Raw genomic sequence first — 17,063 nt, 5'->3', positions numbered from 1 at the left:
TTAGAAGCTTGTTGTTTAGTTTTTTGAGGCTTTTCTAAATATCTAATTATTATTGATTTCTGATTTAATTTCATTGTGCTTAGAGAAAATATTCTGTAAAATTTAAGATTTTAAATATTGAGACTTGTTTTATGTCCCAGCATAAGATCTGTCTTGGTTAATGCTCTATGTGCATGTGGAAAGCATGTGAATTCTGTGGTTTATTGGATATATTGTTCTGTAAAGGTCAGTTAAGTTAAAGTGGTTAATATTTTTAGATCTTCCACATCCTTCTAGATTTTTATCTAGTTATTAAAGAGGAAATTGATATTTCTACTTTGTAAATTTGTCTATTGGTCTCTTTAGTTCAGTCAGCTTTTGCTTCATCTATTTTTAAGCTCAGTTATTAGCCACCTGCATTTTAGGTTTGCTATGTCTTCTTCGTGGATTGACCTATTTATCATTATAAATGTCTCTATCTATGATAATTCTTGTCTTGAGGTCCATTAAGTCTAATATTAATAAAACTCACCATTTACATGGTGTATCATTTTCATTCTTTTTAACCTATTTTTTCTAACATTTAAAGATATTATTGATATGGTTGGATTTAGTTCTGTCTTGTTTGTTACTTGCTTTTTTTTAAGTAGAAGTATAGTGTCATGTTAGTTTTGGTGTACAGCAAAGTGATTCAGATATATGTATATACCTGTATATATGTATATATATATATATTCTTTTTGTTTTCTATGCCTGTCAGTGTGTTTCTGTTTTGTAAATAAGTTCATTTGTATCATAGTTTAGATTCCACATATAAGCGATATCATATGGTATTTATTTTTCTCTGATTTAGTTCACTTGGTATGATAATCTCTAGGTCCATCCATGTTGCTGCAAATGGCATTACTCATTCTTTTTTTATGGCTGAGTAGTATTCCATTGTGTGTGTGTGTATTTTATATATATATCACATCTTCTTTATCCATTCATCTGTAGATGGACATTTATGTTGCTTTCATATCTGGGCTGTTGTAAATATGCTGCTATGAACATTGAGGTGCATGTATCTTTTCAAACTAGAGTTTTCTCCAGATATATGGCCAGGAGTGGGATTGCTGGATCATATGGTAACTCTATTTTTAGTTTTTTAAGGAACCTCCATACTGTTTTCCATAGTGGCTACACCAATTTACATTCCTACCAACAGTGTAGGAGGGAGGGTTTCCTTTTCTCCACACCCTCTTCAGCATTATTGCTTGTGAACTTTTTAATGATGGCCATTCTGACTGGTGTGAGATAGTACCTCATTATAGTTTTGATTTGCGTTTCTCTGATAATTAGTGATGTTGAGCATCTTTTCATGTGCCTATTGGCCATCTGTATGTCTTCTATGGAGAAATGTCTATTTAGGTCTTCTGCCCACTTTTTGATTCAGTTGTTTGATTTTTTTGTTATAGAGTTGTATGAGCTGTTTGTATATTTTGGAAATTAAGCCCTTGTCAGTTGCACCATTTGCAAATATTTTATCCCAGTGTGTAAGTTGTCTTTGCATTTTGTTTATGGTTTCCTTTGCTATGCAAAAGCTTGTAAGTTTGATTAGGTCTCATTTGTATATTTTTGCTTTTATTTCTTTTGCCTTGGGAGACTGATCTAAGAAAATATTGCTACGATTTATGTCAGAGAATGTTTTGCCTATGATCTCTTCTGGGGGTTTTATGATGTCATGTCTTCTTTAGGTCTTTAAACCATTTTGAGTTTATTTTTGTATATGGTGTGAGGGAGTGTTCTAATTCACTGATTTATATGTAGCTGTCCAGCTTTCCCAAAACCACTTGCTGAAGAAATAACATACTCTCTTGACCGTTGTAGCTGTATACTAAGTTTTGAAACCAGGTAATGTGAGTCCTCCAACTTTGTTCCTCAGTATTATGTTGGCTATTCTAGGTATTTTGTCTTTCTTGTATATTTTAGAATCATTTTGTCAGTAGCTACAAAATAACTTACAGGGATTTTGATTGGGATTGCATTGAATCTATAGATCATGTTGGGGAGAACTGACATCTTAACAATATTGAGGCTTGTAATATATAAACATGGAATATCTCTCTGTTTAGTTAGAGCCTCTTTGATTTTTTCATCAGAATTTTGCTGTTTCTACATATAGATTTTGAACATATTTTGTTAGATGTATAGCCAAGGATTTTATTTTGGAGTGGCTGTCATATGTGGTTTAAAAAATTTTTTTAATTCCAATTGTTCATTGCTGGTGTATAAGAAAGCGATTGACTTTTACAAATTAACCTGTATCGTGCAAGCTTGCTATGATTACATCTTAATTCCAGAAATTTTTATGTCAGTTGTTTTGGATTTTCTATGTAGGCAATCATGTCATTTGCAAACAAAAACCATTTTATTTCTTCCTTTCCAATTTATGCCTTTTGTTCCTTTTCTGGTCTTATTGCAGTAGCTATAACCTCCAATATAATATTGCTATGGACTGAATATTTGTGCTTCTCCCAAATTTATATATTGAGACCCTAATCCTCAATGTGATGGTATTTGGAGGTAAGGGCTTTGGGAAGTAATAAGGATTATATTAGGTTATGAGGGTGGGACCCTCATGATAGGATTAATGCTCTTATACAGAGGAAAAGACACAAGATCTCTCTTTCTGCCTGCATGTACCAAGGAAATTAAAATAAATCAAATTAATATTGAACTCAGGTGTTGGGAAAATAATTAACTAAACCTAACAAAAACAGAAAGAACAAGTAAGAAGAAAAGTACTAATTAATGAATTAGAAACAATAGAATAAATATATAACCTAAGAGCTATTTTCTTGAAAACAAACTTTATTAAATAGAAAACTCACTAGTTTAACCTATCAAGATATGAGGGTGAAAATGCAAACACATAAAACTCAGGATGAAGATGGAGAAATGATAGCTATGGAAAAAAAAGAAAGAAATTATAGGCAAATTTTTTATAACTCAATAAATTTGAAAAATGTGGAATGGTATTGAAATTTATATACTGTGCTTTAAGTTTTATAAACCTTGAAAACTATAGTTTCTTTATTTTCTACAAGTGATCTGAGTATTTTCATAAATTCATATACCAGTGAATGATGGAAAAGTAAATGTATATTTGTATTTAGAAATATCTTATTATCTTCAAGATAAGAGTCTCTTTTCTTTAAAACTGGAGCTTTTGGATAAAAGCTTGGTCTTTCTGAGTTTCTTACCTCTCTGCTTCCCAAAGGTAGCATCTGCATATAGTTGACTGGAAAACTGTGCTCTTTGGCGATGGGGAAGGGGAAGGCTTTGTCCTGGCTCTTCAGGGGACTCTGCTGTTCAGCTCTGCTGGTGAAACTCCTGGTCTCCTCTCTCAGTGTGGGGATTATCTGCAGGGAGTTTGGCCAACTTCCACATGAGTAGGCCTTTCTTCAGCCTTTACTGGTGCCTCTGGCCCTCTGAGATCTGGCTAAGACTTTCATGTGATTCCTCTTGGAACCTGCCCACAGGTTCTCAACCACATTTCTTGCTTGTCCCTTCTGTAGCAATCCCTCAGCAACTTCACTATCATCTACATTTTACAACTTTCCACAGGGCACATAGGAATCTCTGGATTCTTTAGGGTATTAGCACTATCTCTGGCTTTCTATCCATTTGGCGAATTCATTCTGCCGATTTCACTTTGGAGTGACTGTCCCATTTTGACGTGGAAACATCTGGAACCATTCCCTATTCCCTACTCCACTGCTTGAGGGCATTTAAGCTTTCCACTAAATCCAGAGTTTGTGTTTTGGGAGGAGGAGCAGGAAAAGGTAAATGTGGTATTTAAACTGAAAGTAAACATTTTAAGGGAGTTCCCTGGTGGCCTAGTGGTTAGGACTCCAGCCTTTCACTGTCGTGGCCCGGATTCAATCCCTGTTCGGGGAACTGAGATCCCACAAGCTGCACCACGCAGCCAAAAAAAAAAAAAAGATTAAAAGAGAATGAGCTACTTTAAACCGTCTAGTTTATCTTCTCTCTGCCTTCCTGCACCACTCACCAGGATAGGTATACAAGAGGAACACTGGATTTGTTATGGAAAATAAAAGAAACCTGCATGTTTTGCACATCTCAGTGCTAATTATTCCATTTTTGAGCTTACTACATTTGAGGTATTTTTAGGTATAATCTCATTGATTGTAAACCTTGTTGCCCAGAAACGGTTCCTATTCAGAAACAGGGAAGACTCCATCTAAAACAGAGTCAATCAGCTTGAAGGTTCATAGCTGATTTTTTTGGAGTCTCTGGCAAAACACTAATCTGACAGCGAGAGTTAAGTGTCTAAAGAGATTTCTAAACAAACAAGCAAACACTTCTCTTTATCAAAAGCAAGACTTGGAGCACTGGATAGGAAGTCTATCATAAGTGTAAGATGGAAAAAAACAGGATTAAGCCTAGAAACATCCAATAGTCAGGAAAAGGAGGAACGTTTCCACCTAAGAGGTCTGGAGAGAAAAAAAGGCTAAGTGAAGTGAGAAGTTAGCATCATCATATACCCTTTCAGGTCAAATCTTGGGAATCAGAAGACATGGCAGTACATATAGATGGGCATAGGGAAATCAGAAGACATCAGAGCTAGTGACTAGCTTTTCTAGGCATATGCAGTACATGAGGGAAAACTTTCCAATTTGACCCACATTCAGACAGCGCCACACCTAAAACGATTCAGGAGCAAGAGAGCAGCATTGGAAAAGATAGGGGCTTCATGACCTGTGTGTGGTACAGAAGATTTAGAAATCCCAGTGTACTTCATGTAGAAAACATAGAAGATGGACAAGTAGAGAACAGGTACCCTTGCAATGGGGCCACCTTGGCAAGGAACAGGGTGATTCTACAGTGGACACTCCTGGTTTCAGGGTCTTATCTGAGGGCAAGATGGAGGATGTGGCTGAGACTCAGAGGATCTGCAGCTCCAGAAAGAGCTAAGGTGGGACCATCAGACCCTGATTGTGCCTAGAAAACACACCAACTGATTCATTACCCAGGGACTTCAGAGTTTCAGAGTCTAACCTAAAGTCATACATGTGGACTCAAGGCACCTCCCTCATTTCTTTAAGGATTTATAATCTTCCAAATACACCTGATTACGTCTTGGGTAGAGGGGGTGAGGAGAAATCCTAAAGCACTCAATATTTACCCTCAAAGACGAATGTTTCTAAAAGAGACTGAATTTACTGTTTTAAAGCCAAAGAGACTAAGATGCCCTTAGCTGGAAAGTTTAAATTACTTCCCCTCACTACCTAGAGGATGGAGGCTCAAAATCAAGATGAGTTTAATTACAGACAAGAAAGGCCAGTAATACCAGACTAGAGAATTTGGACAAACCCTCCCACTGAAGACAACTAAAAATAAATAGAATATACACATACATAAATAAAAGCATCATCTAAAAATATAAAACTAACAACTATGAAGAGTGACATTTTGCAACTTCTCCATGAAATATCTAGATGTGTATTTCTTTATTATCTAGCATGGGATTCATTGAACTTCTCTGTATTGATGTATTTCATAAGTTCTAGAAAATCTCAGCCATTATCTTTTCAAATATTTGCATCAAACAAATCAAATAGAAAACCTTTTAAGGCAGCTAAAGAAAAGAGATATTACCTAAAGGCATAACAGAGTTATAGCTAACTTCTCAAAAGCAAAGATAGAGACCAGAAAACAATGCAGTATCTTCAAGGTGATGAAAAAAATGGCACCCAACCTAGAAGACTCTACAGAGTGAAAGAATCCTTCGGATATGAGGAAAAAATATAGAAAATTTTGAACAAACAGAAACTGAGATAATCATACAAAAAGGAGAGTCTAATGGGTATTCTTCAGATTTAAGGAAAATAACTGTGGACGGAAGGTCAGAGGTTTAGAAAGAAATGAAGAGCAACGAAATATTCATTAAATGAACATTGCATAAAATAATTGTCTTGTGTTTAGGATTTAGCTAGCTAGCTAGAGAAATAAATACATGCAGAAATAAACTTATAAATGGGAAATGAAGATAAATGTAGTTAAAGTGTGATCAGGCCTTTGCTTTGTCTTGGAAGAGGTTAAAATGATCGACTATAGTGAATTAAGGAGGGATGTGGTAATCTCTAGCGTAACTATTAAAAAGTACAAAAACAATATATAATTTCCAAATTAATTGGGAGTATGGAATGATAAAAAATAGTGAATACATTCAAAAGAATGCTACACCCTTCTGAAGTTTGCATTATCCTTATATACTACCTTTTATCATTAACACATACCAACACATACCAACATTCCTGATTACACCAAGAGAAAGATGTATTATATGAGGGCAAAGGAAAAGGTCTTCAAATGACATTGAGGAGAAAGGAGAACACAAATTCTACACATGATTTAGGGTTTAGTGGGGTATAAGAAGCACCCATTTAAGAAGGATTCAAGAGAAGAAATGTCCATGAGGAACATTCACTGTTGATAATGTAAAAAAGATTGTCCTCCATGGTCTGGAGATTTCAGAGGGCACCGTCGAAAGGTTTGGGAGAAAGGGTAGCAATAGGCATTGGATCAGTGGGGAGGCTAAGAGCAGCGTAGTAGGAAGGCATAGATGACCAGAGCAGCTTCATGACAGAACAAGCATAACGGTAGAAGGCACGCTGAATTTAGCTGACTGAAAGATTTTCTAGTTAACTAGTCTCATGAAGCCCCTGGCAAGTCTATGGCCTAGTGAGGTGGATGGACCTAGAGTCTGTCGTACAGAGTGAAGTAAATCAGAAAGAGAAAAACAAATGCTGTATGCTAACACATATATATGGAATCTAAAAAAAAAAATAACAGCAAAAAAACAATGGTTCTGATGAACCTAGGGACAGGGCAGGAATAAAGACACAGACGTAGAGAATGGACTTGAGGACACGGGGAGGGGGAAGGGTAAACTGGGATGAAGTGAGAGAGTAGCATTGACATATATACACTACCAAATGTAAGATAGATAGCTAGTGGGAAGCAGCTTCATTGCACGGGGAGATCAGCTCAGTGCTTTGTGACCACCTGGAGGGGTGGGATAGGGAGGGTGGGAGGGAGATGCAAGAGGGAGGGGATATGGGGATATATGTGTACGTATAGCTGATTCACTTTGTTATACAGCAGAAACTAGCACAACACTGTAAAGCAATTATACTCCAATAAAGATGTTTAAAAAGAATAAATGTATGGCCTGTCAGAAGCATCAGCCAAGGGTAGGGTGATTGAGTTTCTGAAAGATCCCTGGTCTTGAAAAAATGACCTTCAAACAGTCTAGTTGGTTCCCATGACTCACGCTGTGGAAATGACAGCAACTGTTTGGCTTTCAGGTGACTTCGATAATATCTGCCTTGAAAGTTTGCAAAATTGTCATTATTTTCTAAAAATATGTCTGTTAACAAATTGAATATACCCTTCCTCAAAAGCTAGGTATTTTTTGGTCATGTGAATTCAAGAACTTGAGGTCATCTTTTCAAAAAGAACAGAAAAGTTCAATAAACAGCCATCTGAATTTTGTGGCTCTGGACATCTATATACATCAATAAATCTGTGTCTTCTAGGTATGCATAGTAGTAAGTATCTCATCATCTCTTCCTTCCTCTTTAAATTCTGGTTTGTGCTCTGTGTTCAGTAATGCTGGACTTACCCTGATTTCCCACAAGTCATCTAATAATTCAGTGTTTTAATAAATTCATCAATAAGGCTCATTTTAGAACTTACATATTCAGTTCAATATATATTCTATATTCTACCAATGGCAAAAGCAGACCATGAACTGCATTCCTTTTAAGTTCGACTCTCTATTGGAATAAATGGTAAGACTCTTAGGTAGTAAGGGAAACAAAATCTCACTCCTATGGTCATTGAATGAACTGGATATGGCAGGAGTGTTGCCTTGGGAGGAGTGGCTCTTACTTCAATGATCAGTCATTATCACCAGCTCTGCAGTGGAAACTCCTGACAAATTTTAATGGTTTTAAATCCTTATTCTATAATAAAAAATCAATTTGAATTCTAGAATCATAAGCTGCTTGAGAAATACCTGATAAAATATTAAGGGTCTGGTTTATCCTTCCATATTACATCTTCTAAGTGGAACTGGAGCCAAGAGGTGGTGCATGGAAATATCATTGATCACACCACTCCTTGAAGAGCTATTTTTTTTTCCCAATGCATTTTTTATTTTCTACCTTTTTTGAATCTTAAAATAGGGGCTTCCTAAAGGCAAAAACATGGGTTAGTGAAAGGATTTATCTCAAATTAGGGAAAAAGTTATGCATGCATAAAAGAAACTTATTCTGCGTGTGTGTATCTATATATCTATATCTGTGTTATCTATCTACCTTTTGATCTGTAATTTTTGGAATGGCTCAGTAAATTAATTCAATTCCATTGTCTGAACCAATGGAAGAGCAAGTAAACAGGCAGGCAGCTGTCAGTCCATAAACTGGAGCCTGGTGAGGAGATGCTACCATTTGAGGGCAGGTATTTAATACCTCTCAGGTAACTTGTTTCACTCCTTGAGCTGCTTCTATGGCTCTATTGGTCTAACTTGAGCTTGAATTATTTCCTCTTCCCCTTTTAATATTAAAAAATTATTTGGGGGGGCTTCCCTGGTGGCGCAGTTGTTGAGAGTCCGCCTGCCGATGCAGGGGACACGAGTTCGTGCCCCGGTCTGGGAAGATCCCACATGCCGCGGAGCTGCTGGGCCCGTGAGCCATGGCCCCTGAGCCTGCACATCCGGAGCCTGTGCTCCACAACGGGAGAGGCCACAACAGTGAGAGGCCCACGTACCGCAAAAAAAACACAAAAAATTATTTTTGGGGGTATTAAAAATAATGATACTTATGGGGTAGAAAATTATAAAAGTATACAAAAATATATAATGCATTGGAATGGGGAAATTATACCCAGTTATAGCTTTCTTAACATTTTAGTGTTCTTACATGTTAAAAGCAAACACACACACACACACACACACACACACACACACACACATCCATACACAGAGTATACTGATAATTCTCAATTCTGGATGCACATTAAAAATCATTATTAATGTCACTATATATGTAACAATAATGAAAGTTAAAAAAAATGATTATCAGTTTGCTCTGCGTAAGAAAGAAGAATTGAAACTGCAGTCATTTGAAAAATGCTTAAAGAATGATCCTCACTCCTACCTCAAAAGATTGATTAATAATATACATTTATTTTTAAGTTTTAAAAGTTATATATATGTGAATATATATGTATAAAATTGTTTATCAAATATGTATATAGTTTCTAATTTTGATTTTTTCACCTAATATTTTAAGTATTTCTATGTCATCAAAATTCTTAGTAGTCATCATCCTTAATGGCCACAAAAATTCCATCTTGAGAAAACACCAGAAATTATTTAATGTTTTTTATTTATTCTCCAATAATTAAACATCAAGGTTATTTCCGTAAAATACGCAATGATGAACAACATGAACTAAATCTTTATATACGTATCTGATTATTTCCTTAGGATAGACCCCCCTACATGTGGATTCACTAGATTGAAAAAAGGAAAGTGGCAACATTTGGATTAAGAAAACAAGCTTTCCTAGGAATCCCACAACAGATTTCCTGTTACATCTCATTGGCTAGAGCAGTGTCAAGTGGCCACTCCCAACTAGAAGGTAGGAAGGGAGAAAAAATTGGCCAAGCCAACAAATGGAGTCCATCCCTATGGCTATACAATTTTTCTACACACGTTTTATGGAACATAGTTTTCTACACACGTTTTATGGAACATAGTTTCCATTTTGCCATTGGTAGTTCCTTTTTCATGGAACATAGTTATCGCTACTCCAAGTTCAACAACCCGAAAGTCTATGCAATTACTGCTTCCAGCCTGAAAACCTTAATCTCCAGGTGATAAACAATTCTTTCTATCTGGGATATGGTTTCCAGGGGTTCAGCAACTTATAAACTAAAGCAATGATTATTAATCTTTCACATTCATCTGAATCAGCTAAGAGCTTGTTAAAACAGATTGCTGGGCTCCACCCCAGTGTTTCTGATTCAGTAACTCTTTGAGACCAAAAAGTTTGTGTTTCTAACAAGTTCCTGGTAATGCTGCTAGTCCAGGGGTCACATGTATTACATATGTATTACACAGATACAGTATGATATCACAATCAGGAAACTGACATTAATATAATCTATTGATCATACTATTTTTTAAAATAAATTATTTATTTGTTTTTATTTTTGGCTGTGTTGGGTCTTCGTTGCTGGGCGCGGGCTTTCTCTAGTTGCGATGAGCGGGGGCTACTCTTTGTTGTGGTGTGCGGGCTTCTCATTGCGGTGGCTTCTCTTGTTGCAGAGCATGGGCTCTAGGTACGCAGACTTCAGTAGTTGTGGCACATGGGCTCAGTAGTTGTGGCTTGCAGGCTCTAGAGTACAGGCTCAGTAGTTGTGGCGCACGGGCTTAGCTGCTCCACAGCATGTGGGGTCTTTCCGGGCCAGGGCTCGAACCCATGTCCCTTGCATTGGCAGGCAGATTCTTAACTACTGTGCCACCAGGGAAGCCCGATCATATTTAGTTTTCACCAATTCAGCATGCACTGATTTGTGTGTGTGTGTGTGTGTGTGTGTGTGTGTGTGTGTGTGTGTAATTAGTTATGCAGTTTTATTACATGTGTAGATTTGTGTGATTACTACCTGTAGTCAAGATACAAAATAGTTCCATCCATGAATCCCTTGTGTTATCCTTTTATAGTCACCAACACCTCTCTCCTTCACCTGATCATTCAAAATCTGCCAACTACTAATCTGTTCTTCATCTCTATAATTTAGTCATTTCAAAATGCTTTGTAAATAGAATCATAACCTTTTGAGATTGGCTTCTTTCACTCAGCAAAATTCCCTTGAGATCCATCTAAATCATTGTGTATATATCAATAGTTTGCTCCTGTTTATTACTCAGTAATATTCCTTGGTATAGATGTACCACAATTTGTCTAAAAATTTAGCTGTTGTAGAACATTTGCATTTTTTCCAGCTTTGGGCTATTACACATAAAAGTGTTATAAACATCCACGTACACTTTGTGTGTGTGTGCATGTGTGTGTGAATATAATTTTATATTTCCTTAGGGTACATGCCTAAGAGTGAAATTGCTGGGTTGTATGATAATCACATATTTAGTTTTATAAGAAATTGACAAACTTTTCCAGAGTGGCTTTACCATTTTACAGTCTCACCAGCAATGTATGAGTGACCCAGGTTTTTCATATCCTTACCATCATTTGGTGTTGTCACTCTTTAATATTTTAACTTTTTTGATAGACAATGTAGGATATCTTATTGTGCCTTTAATTTTCATTTCCTTAATGGCTAAGGTCTTGAACATCTTTTCATGTGCTTATTTGACATTTATACATCTTCATTGGAGAAATATCTATTCAAGTCCTTTGCCATTTTAAAAATTGAATTGTTTGTCTTTTTGTTGTTGAGTTGTAAGAGTTCTTTATATATTCTGAATACTAGACCTTTATCAGATATACGATTTATAAATATTTTCTCCCATTCTGTGGATTGTCTTTTCACTCTCTTGATAGTGTCCTTTAATGCACATCCGTTTTAAATTCTGTCAAAGTTCATTTATCTATTTTTTTGTTGTTGCTTATACTTCTTATGTCATATCTAAGAAGCCATTGCCCATTGCCCATTTCAAGGTCATGAAGATTTATCCCCATGGTTTCTTCTAAGAGTTTTATAGTTTTAGCTTTTATGTCTAAGTTTTTAATCTATCATTTGGTATCTTTGCTATGTTGAACCATGTGTTTGTATGTTTTACAATTTTTTCATTGTTGTAAAATACAGATAACATAAAATTCCCCGTCTTAATCTTTTTAAAGTATACAGTTCAATAATGTTAAGTATATTTGCATTGTTGTGAAACCAATTCCTGGAATTCTTTTCATCTTGTAAAATCAACATTTATATGCTTATTAAAAAGATCTCCATCTCCCCTTTCTCCCAGTCCCTGGCAACTACCATTCTAATTCCTGTTTCTATGAATTCAACTACTCTAGATACTTCATATAAATGGCATCATATAGTATTTGCCTTTTTGTGACTGGTTTAGTTCTCTTAGCATAATGTCCTCCAGGTTCATCCACATTATAGTATATGTCAGAATTTCTTTCTTTTTTAAAGAAAGAAAAACAGGGAAGCCCTGTTTATATTTTTGTTGCCTGTGTTTTTGGTATCGTATCCAAGAAATCATGGCCAAATTCAATGTCATGAAGCTTTTTCCCCTATGATTTATTCTAGGAGTTTTATTGTTTTTGCTCTTGTATTTAGGTTCTTTGATCCATCATATGGTATCTTTGATATGTTGAACCCTATGAATGTATCACCTCTAAAAAATTCAAACAAGAAAACTAATAAATAAACAACATTGAGGCTTTTATTGGGTTGTAATTAAACTCATACAGTTATTTGGGAAGAATTGACAACTTTGTAATATTCAAACTTCACATATAGGAAATTATGTAAAGTCATTTATTTGAAGGATTTTTAATGTCTGACTTAATATTTGAAATTTTCCTTAATAGGCTTTGTATATTTCATGTATTATTCCTAGATACATTATATTTTAATGCTACTCTAAATACCATATGTTCCTATTATATTTTTTCACTGTTTACTACTGCCTTTGAAGAAAACTAGTTTAAAAAATAATTGTATTGTATATTTCACTTTTTTTTTTATGGCATGTGGCCTTTCAGTAAGAAAGGGGGAAAATAAGAGTACATATTTTTATTTGCTTAAGAGAACAATGGAAGATATGTGTATTTCATTTTAATAAATTATCTTTTAGTTATAATACTTCTAACACATTTTCCACTTGTTTCTCTAGAATTGTCTGTGTGGGAGAAAATGAATGCTCTCATCTCTATTTCTAGATGATATGTTTGTCTACCAGTATAATCCTAGAACATGAGCTTAATTTATTTTTTTAATTTTTTAAATATTTTTGCTGTGTTGGGTCTTCACTGCTGCACGCGGGCTTTCTCTAGTTGCGGCGAGCGGGGGTTGCTCTTTGTTGCAGTGCGTGGGCTTCTCATTGTGGTGGCTTATCTTGTTGTGGAGCACAGGCTCTAGGCAAGCGGGCTTCAGTAGTTGCAGCACGTGGGCTCAGCAGTGTGGCTCGTGGGCTCTAGAGCTCACTCTCTGTAGTTGTGGTACATGGGCTTAGTTGCTCCAAAGCATGTGGGAATCTTCCCGGACCAGGGATCAAACCCATGTACCCTGCATTAGCAGGTGGATTCTAAACCACTACACCACCAGGGAAGTCCCAGAACATCAGCTTAAAATTATTGGAGAGACCAGTAAAGTGGTTATCTCTAAAATAAATTTAATATACATAGTTTTCCTTTATATCTAGAAAATATATTAGAAAAATCCCCTTCAAGTTACAGAAAAAATGTGTAATAACCAAAAATAAAATATTCTCCTTTTAATGGAGGAATATAATGCAGGAAAGATTAATGATTTTATATCGCTTATCTTACCTGCATTACAAAGTATAGTTATTAAGAACACGGATTTTAACACAGACCTTACATTTACTAACTATGCAACTTTGGGTAATTAACAACCACTGTAAGCTTCAGTTTCTATATCTGAAGAGTGTTATTAAAGTCCCTACTGCGTGAGCTTGTTGTAATAATAATCCAGGTGAAATGCTTGAAACAATTCAGGTGAAATGCTTAGTGTACTACATGATACATAATAATTGTTAAATATACTGTCATTGTTACCTTATGGGCAAGACATCTAGAACAGAGTTATATAGTAAGGTTGTAGCAGGCATTCCTTTATTCTCTATGGCACTAAAGAGGATGTTATTAGTGCTTCAAAATTAAACATGATGCTTACCAGAGGTACATTTACCTTGAATGAAGCCTCAGATGCAGAGATTCCCACTTACACATGTCCCTTTCAAGACCCTGGGCAGTGTGTTCACATGATCACATATTTTTGTAAAATTTGCAAAAGTAAGATATTTAAACACAGTTTGCTAAGATCACCATCATTTCTTTCCAGGCTGGCTTCCCCTTCATCATAGTTCTATTACTGTCAGTTGGCCTTGGAGTTACTGTGGTATATCAGTTATTTATTGCTATGTAAAAAAAAAAAAAAAAAAAAAAAAAAAACCTCCTCCCAAATTAAAAAAAATCATTTATTAGTTTGAAATTCTTTGGGTGAGTAATTTTGGCTGACCTCTGCTGGATGGTTCTGCTGGTCTTTCCTGGGCTCACTCATGTGACTGCAGTCAGATGGTGGGATCGCTGGGGTATATAAAGAGTTTCAGATCATTTCTCTCATATGTCTGGGATGGTGAGAGAACTGAACTTCATGTCTCTAGCATCTATTGGATTATCATGGCAACTATATTCTTTTTGTCAATTCCACACTGCCATGATTTGCTATAACTTTGAGTCCTCCAAATTTACTCTTCTTTTCAGAATTGTCTTGGAAATTCTAGTTGTTTTGCTTTTCTACATAAATTTTAGAATAAGCTTGTTAATATCTCAAAAAAAAGAACCTTGCTGGGATATCTGCTAGGATTGCATTATACCTATAGATCAAATTGGGGAGAATTAATATCTTAATAATATTGAGTCTTCCGGTTCATCAGTGTGATCCCTCTCTTCATTGATTTAGATCTTCTTTTATTGATGATTTGTAGTTTTAAACATACAGAAACTATTCATATTTTGTTAGATTTATTCCTAAGTATTTAATTTTTTGTGATATGGTCATTAGTATTTTTAGTAATTTGAAATTCCAACTGTTCGTTGCTGATATATAGAAATATGATTGACTTTTGTATGTTCACTTTGAATTCTACAACCTTGCTAAATTTACTTTTTAGCTCTAAGAGATATTTTGTAGATTCTTTGGGATTTTCTACATAATCTTGTCATGTGTGAAAAGAGAAAGTTTTATTTCTTTTTTTCTATCTGTATTATTTTTCTTGTCTTATTGCACTGGCCAGGATTTCCAGTATGATGTTATATAGGAATGGTGAGAGAACACATCTTACCTTTTGCCTGATCTTCAGAGAAAACATTCAGTCTTTAACCATTCACATGTTGTTGAATAGGAGTGGTGACAGAGTGGTAGGCATTTTGGTAGATGCCTTTATTAAGTTAAGGAGGGGCTTCCCTGGTGGCGCAGTGGTTGAGAGTCCACCTGCCAATGCAGGGGACACGGGTTCGTGCCCCGGTCCGGGAGGATCCCACATGCCGCGGAGCGGCTGGGCCCATGAGCCATGGCCGCTGAGCCTGCACGTGCAGAGCCTGTGCTCTGCAACGGGAGAGGCCACAACAGCGAGAGGCCCGCGTACCACAAAAAAAAAAAAAAAAAAAGTTAAGGAGGTTTTCCTGTATTCTTAATTTGCTGAGAGTCTATATCATGAATAGACATTGAGTTTTGTTCAATGCTTTTTCTCTATCTAATGAGATAATCATATTATTTTTCTTATTTAGTCTATTAATATAACTATATTGATTGTTATTTGAATATTGGAATAACCTTGGATTCCTAGTATGAACCCCAATTGGTTGAGAAGTGTTATCCTTTTTGTTATTGATGGATTAAATTTGCTGATTCAAGTTCCTGTAATACTTATTCTCAGCTTCCCTGGTGGCGCAGTGGTTAAGAATCCACCTGCCAATGCAGGGGACACGGGTTCAAGCCCTGGTCTGGGAAGAGCCCACATGCCACGGAGCAACTAAGCCCGTGCGCCACAACTACTGAGCCTGTGCTCTAGAGCCCGCGAGCCACAACTACTAAGCCACGTGCCACAACTACTGAAGCCCACGTGCCTAGAGCCCATGCTCTGCAACAAGAGAAGCCACCGCAATGAGAAGCCCAGGCACTGCAATGAAGAGTAGCCCCTGCTCGCCACAACTAGAGAAAGCCCATGCACAGCAACAAAGACCCAATGCAGCCAAAAATAAATAAATAGATTTATAAAAAAAAAATACTTATTCTTTTCTTTGCCATCTTAGATGTGGATCTTAATTTGGCATTGTATTTCACATTTCCTTCTGTCATTCTTATTTCAGTTATCTTCTTTTTACCTCCTCTTTTATTTCAATTTATTTCCCCTTTCTGGCTTCATCTCCAAAATTTCTGGCAAATCTTGTTTTATCAAGATTTGGTGCTTTTTCAAAAATAAACTCAAAATGGATTAAAGACCTAAATGTAAGGCCAGACACTATAAAACTCTTAGAGGAAAACATAGGCAGAACACTCAGTGACATAAATCACAGCAAGATCCTTTTGGACCCACCTCCTAGAAAAATGGAAATAAAACCAAAAATAAACAAATGGGACCTAATGAAACTTAAAAGCTTTTGCACAGCAAAGGAAACCATAAACAAGACAAAAAGACAACCCTCAGAATGGGAGAAAATATTTGCAAATGAAGCAACTGACAAAGGATTAATCTCCAAAGTTCACAAGCAGCCCATGCAGCTCAATATCAAAAAAAACAAAAACCCAATCCAAAAATGGTGGAAGACCTAAACAGACATTTCTCCAAAGAAGGTATACAGATTGCCAACAAACACATGAAAGAATGCTCAGCATCATTAGAGAAATGCAAATCAAAACTACAATGAGGGCTTCCCTGGTGGCACAGTGGTTGAAAGTCCGCCTGTCAATGCAGGGGACGCAGGTTTGTGCCCTGGTCCGGGAAGATCCCACATGCCGCGGAGCGGCTGGGCCCGTGAGCCATGGCCGCTGAGCCTGCGCGTCCAGAGCCTGTGCTCAGCAACGAGAGAGGCCACAACAGTGAGAGGTCCGCATACCGCAAAAAAAAAAAAAAAAAAAAAAAAAAACTACAATGAGATACCATCTCACACCAGTCAGAGTGGCCATCATCAAAAAATCTACAAACAATAAATGCTGGAGAGGGTGTGAAGAAGAGGAAACCCTCCTGCACTGTTGGTGGGAATGTAAATTGATACAGCCACTAT

The sequence above is a fragment of the Lagenorhynchus albirostris genome, chromosome 2 (assembly GCF_949774975.1).
Source record: "Lagenorhynchus albirostris chromosome 2, mLagAlb1.1, whole genome shotgun sequence".
Classification (NCBI taxonomy): domain Eukaryota; kingdom Metazoa; phylum Chordata; class Mammalia; order Artiodactyla; family Delphinidae; genus Lagenorhynchus; species Lagenorhynchus albirostris.
Note: the sequence above shows the minus strand (reverse complement) of the source record.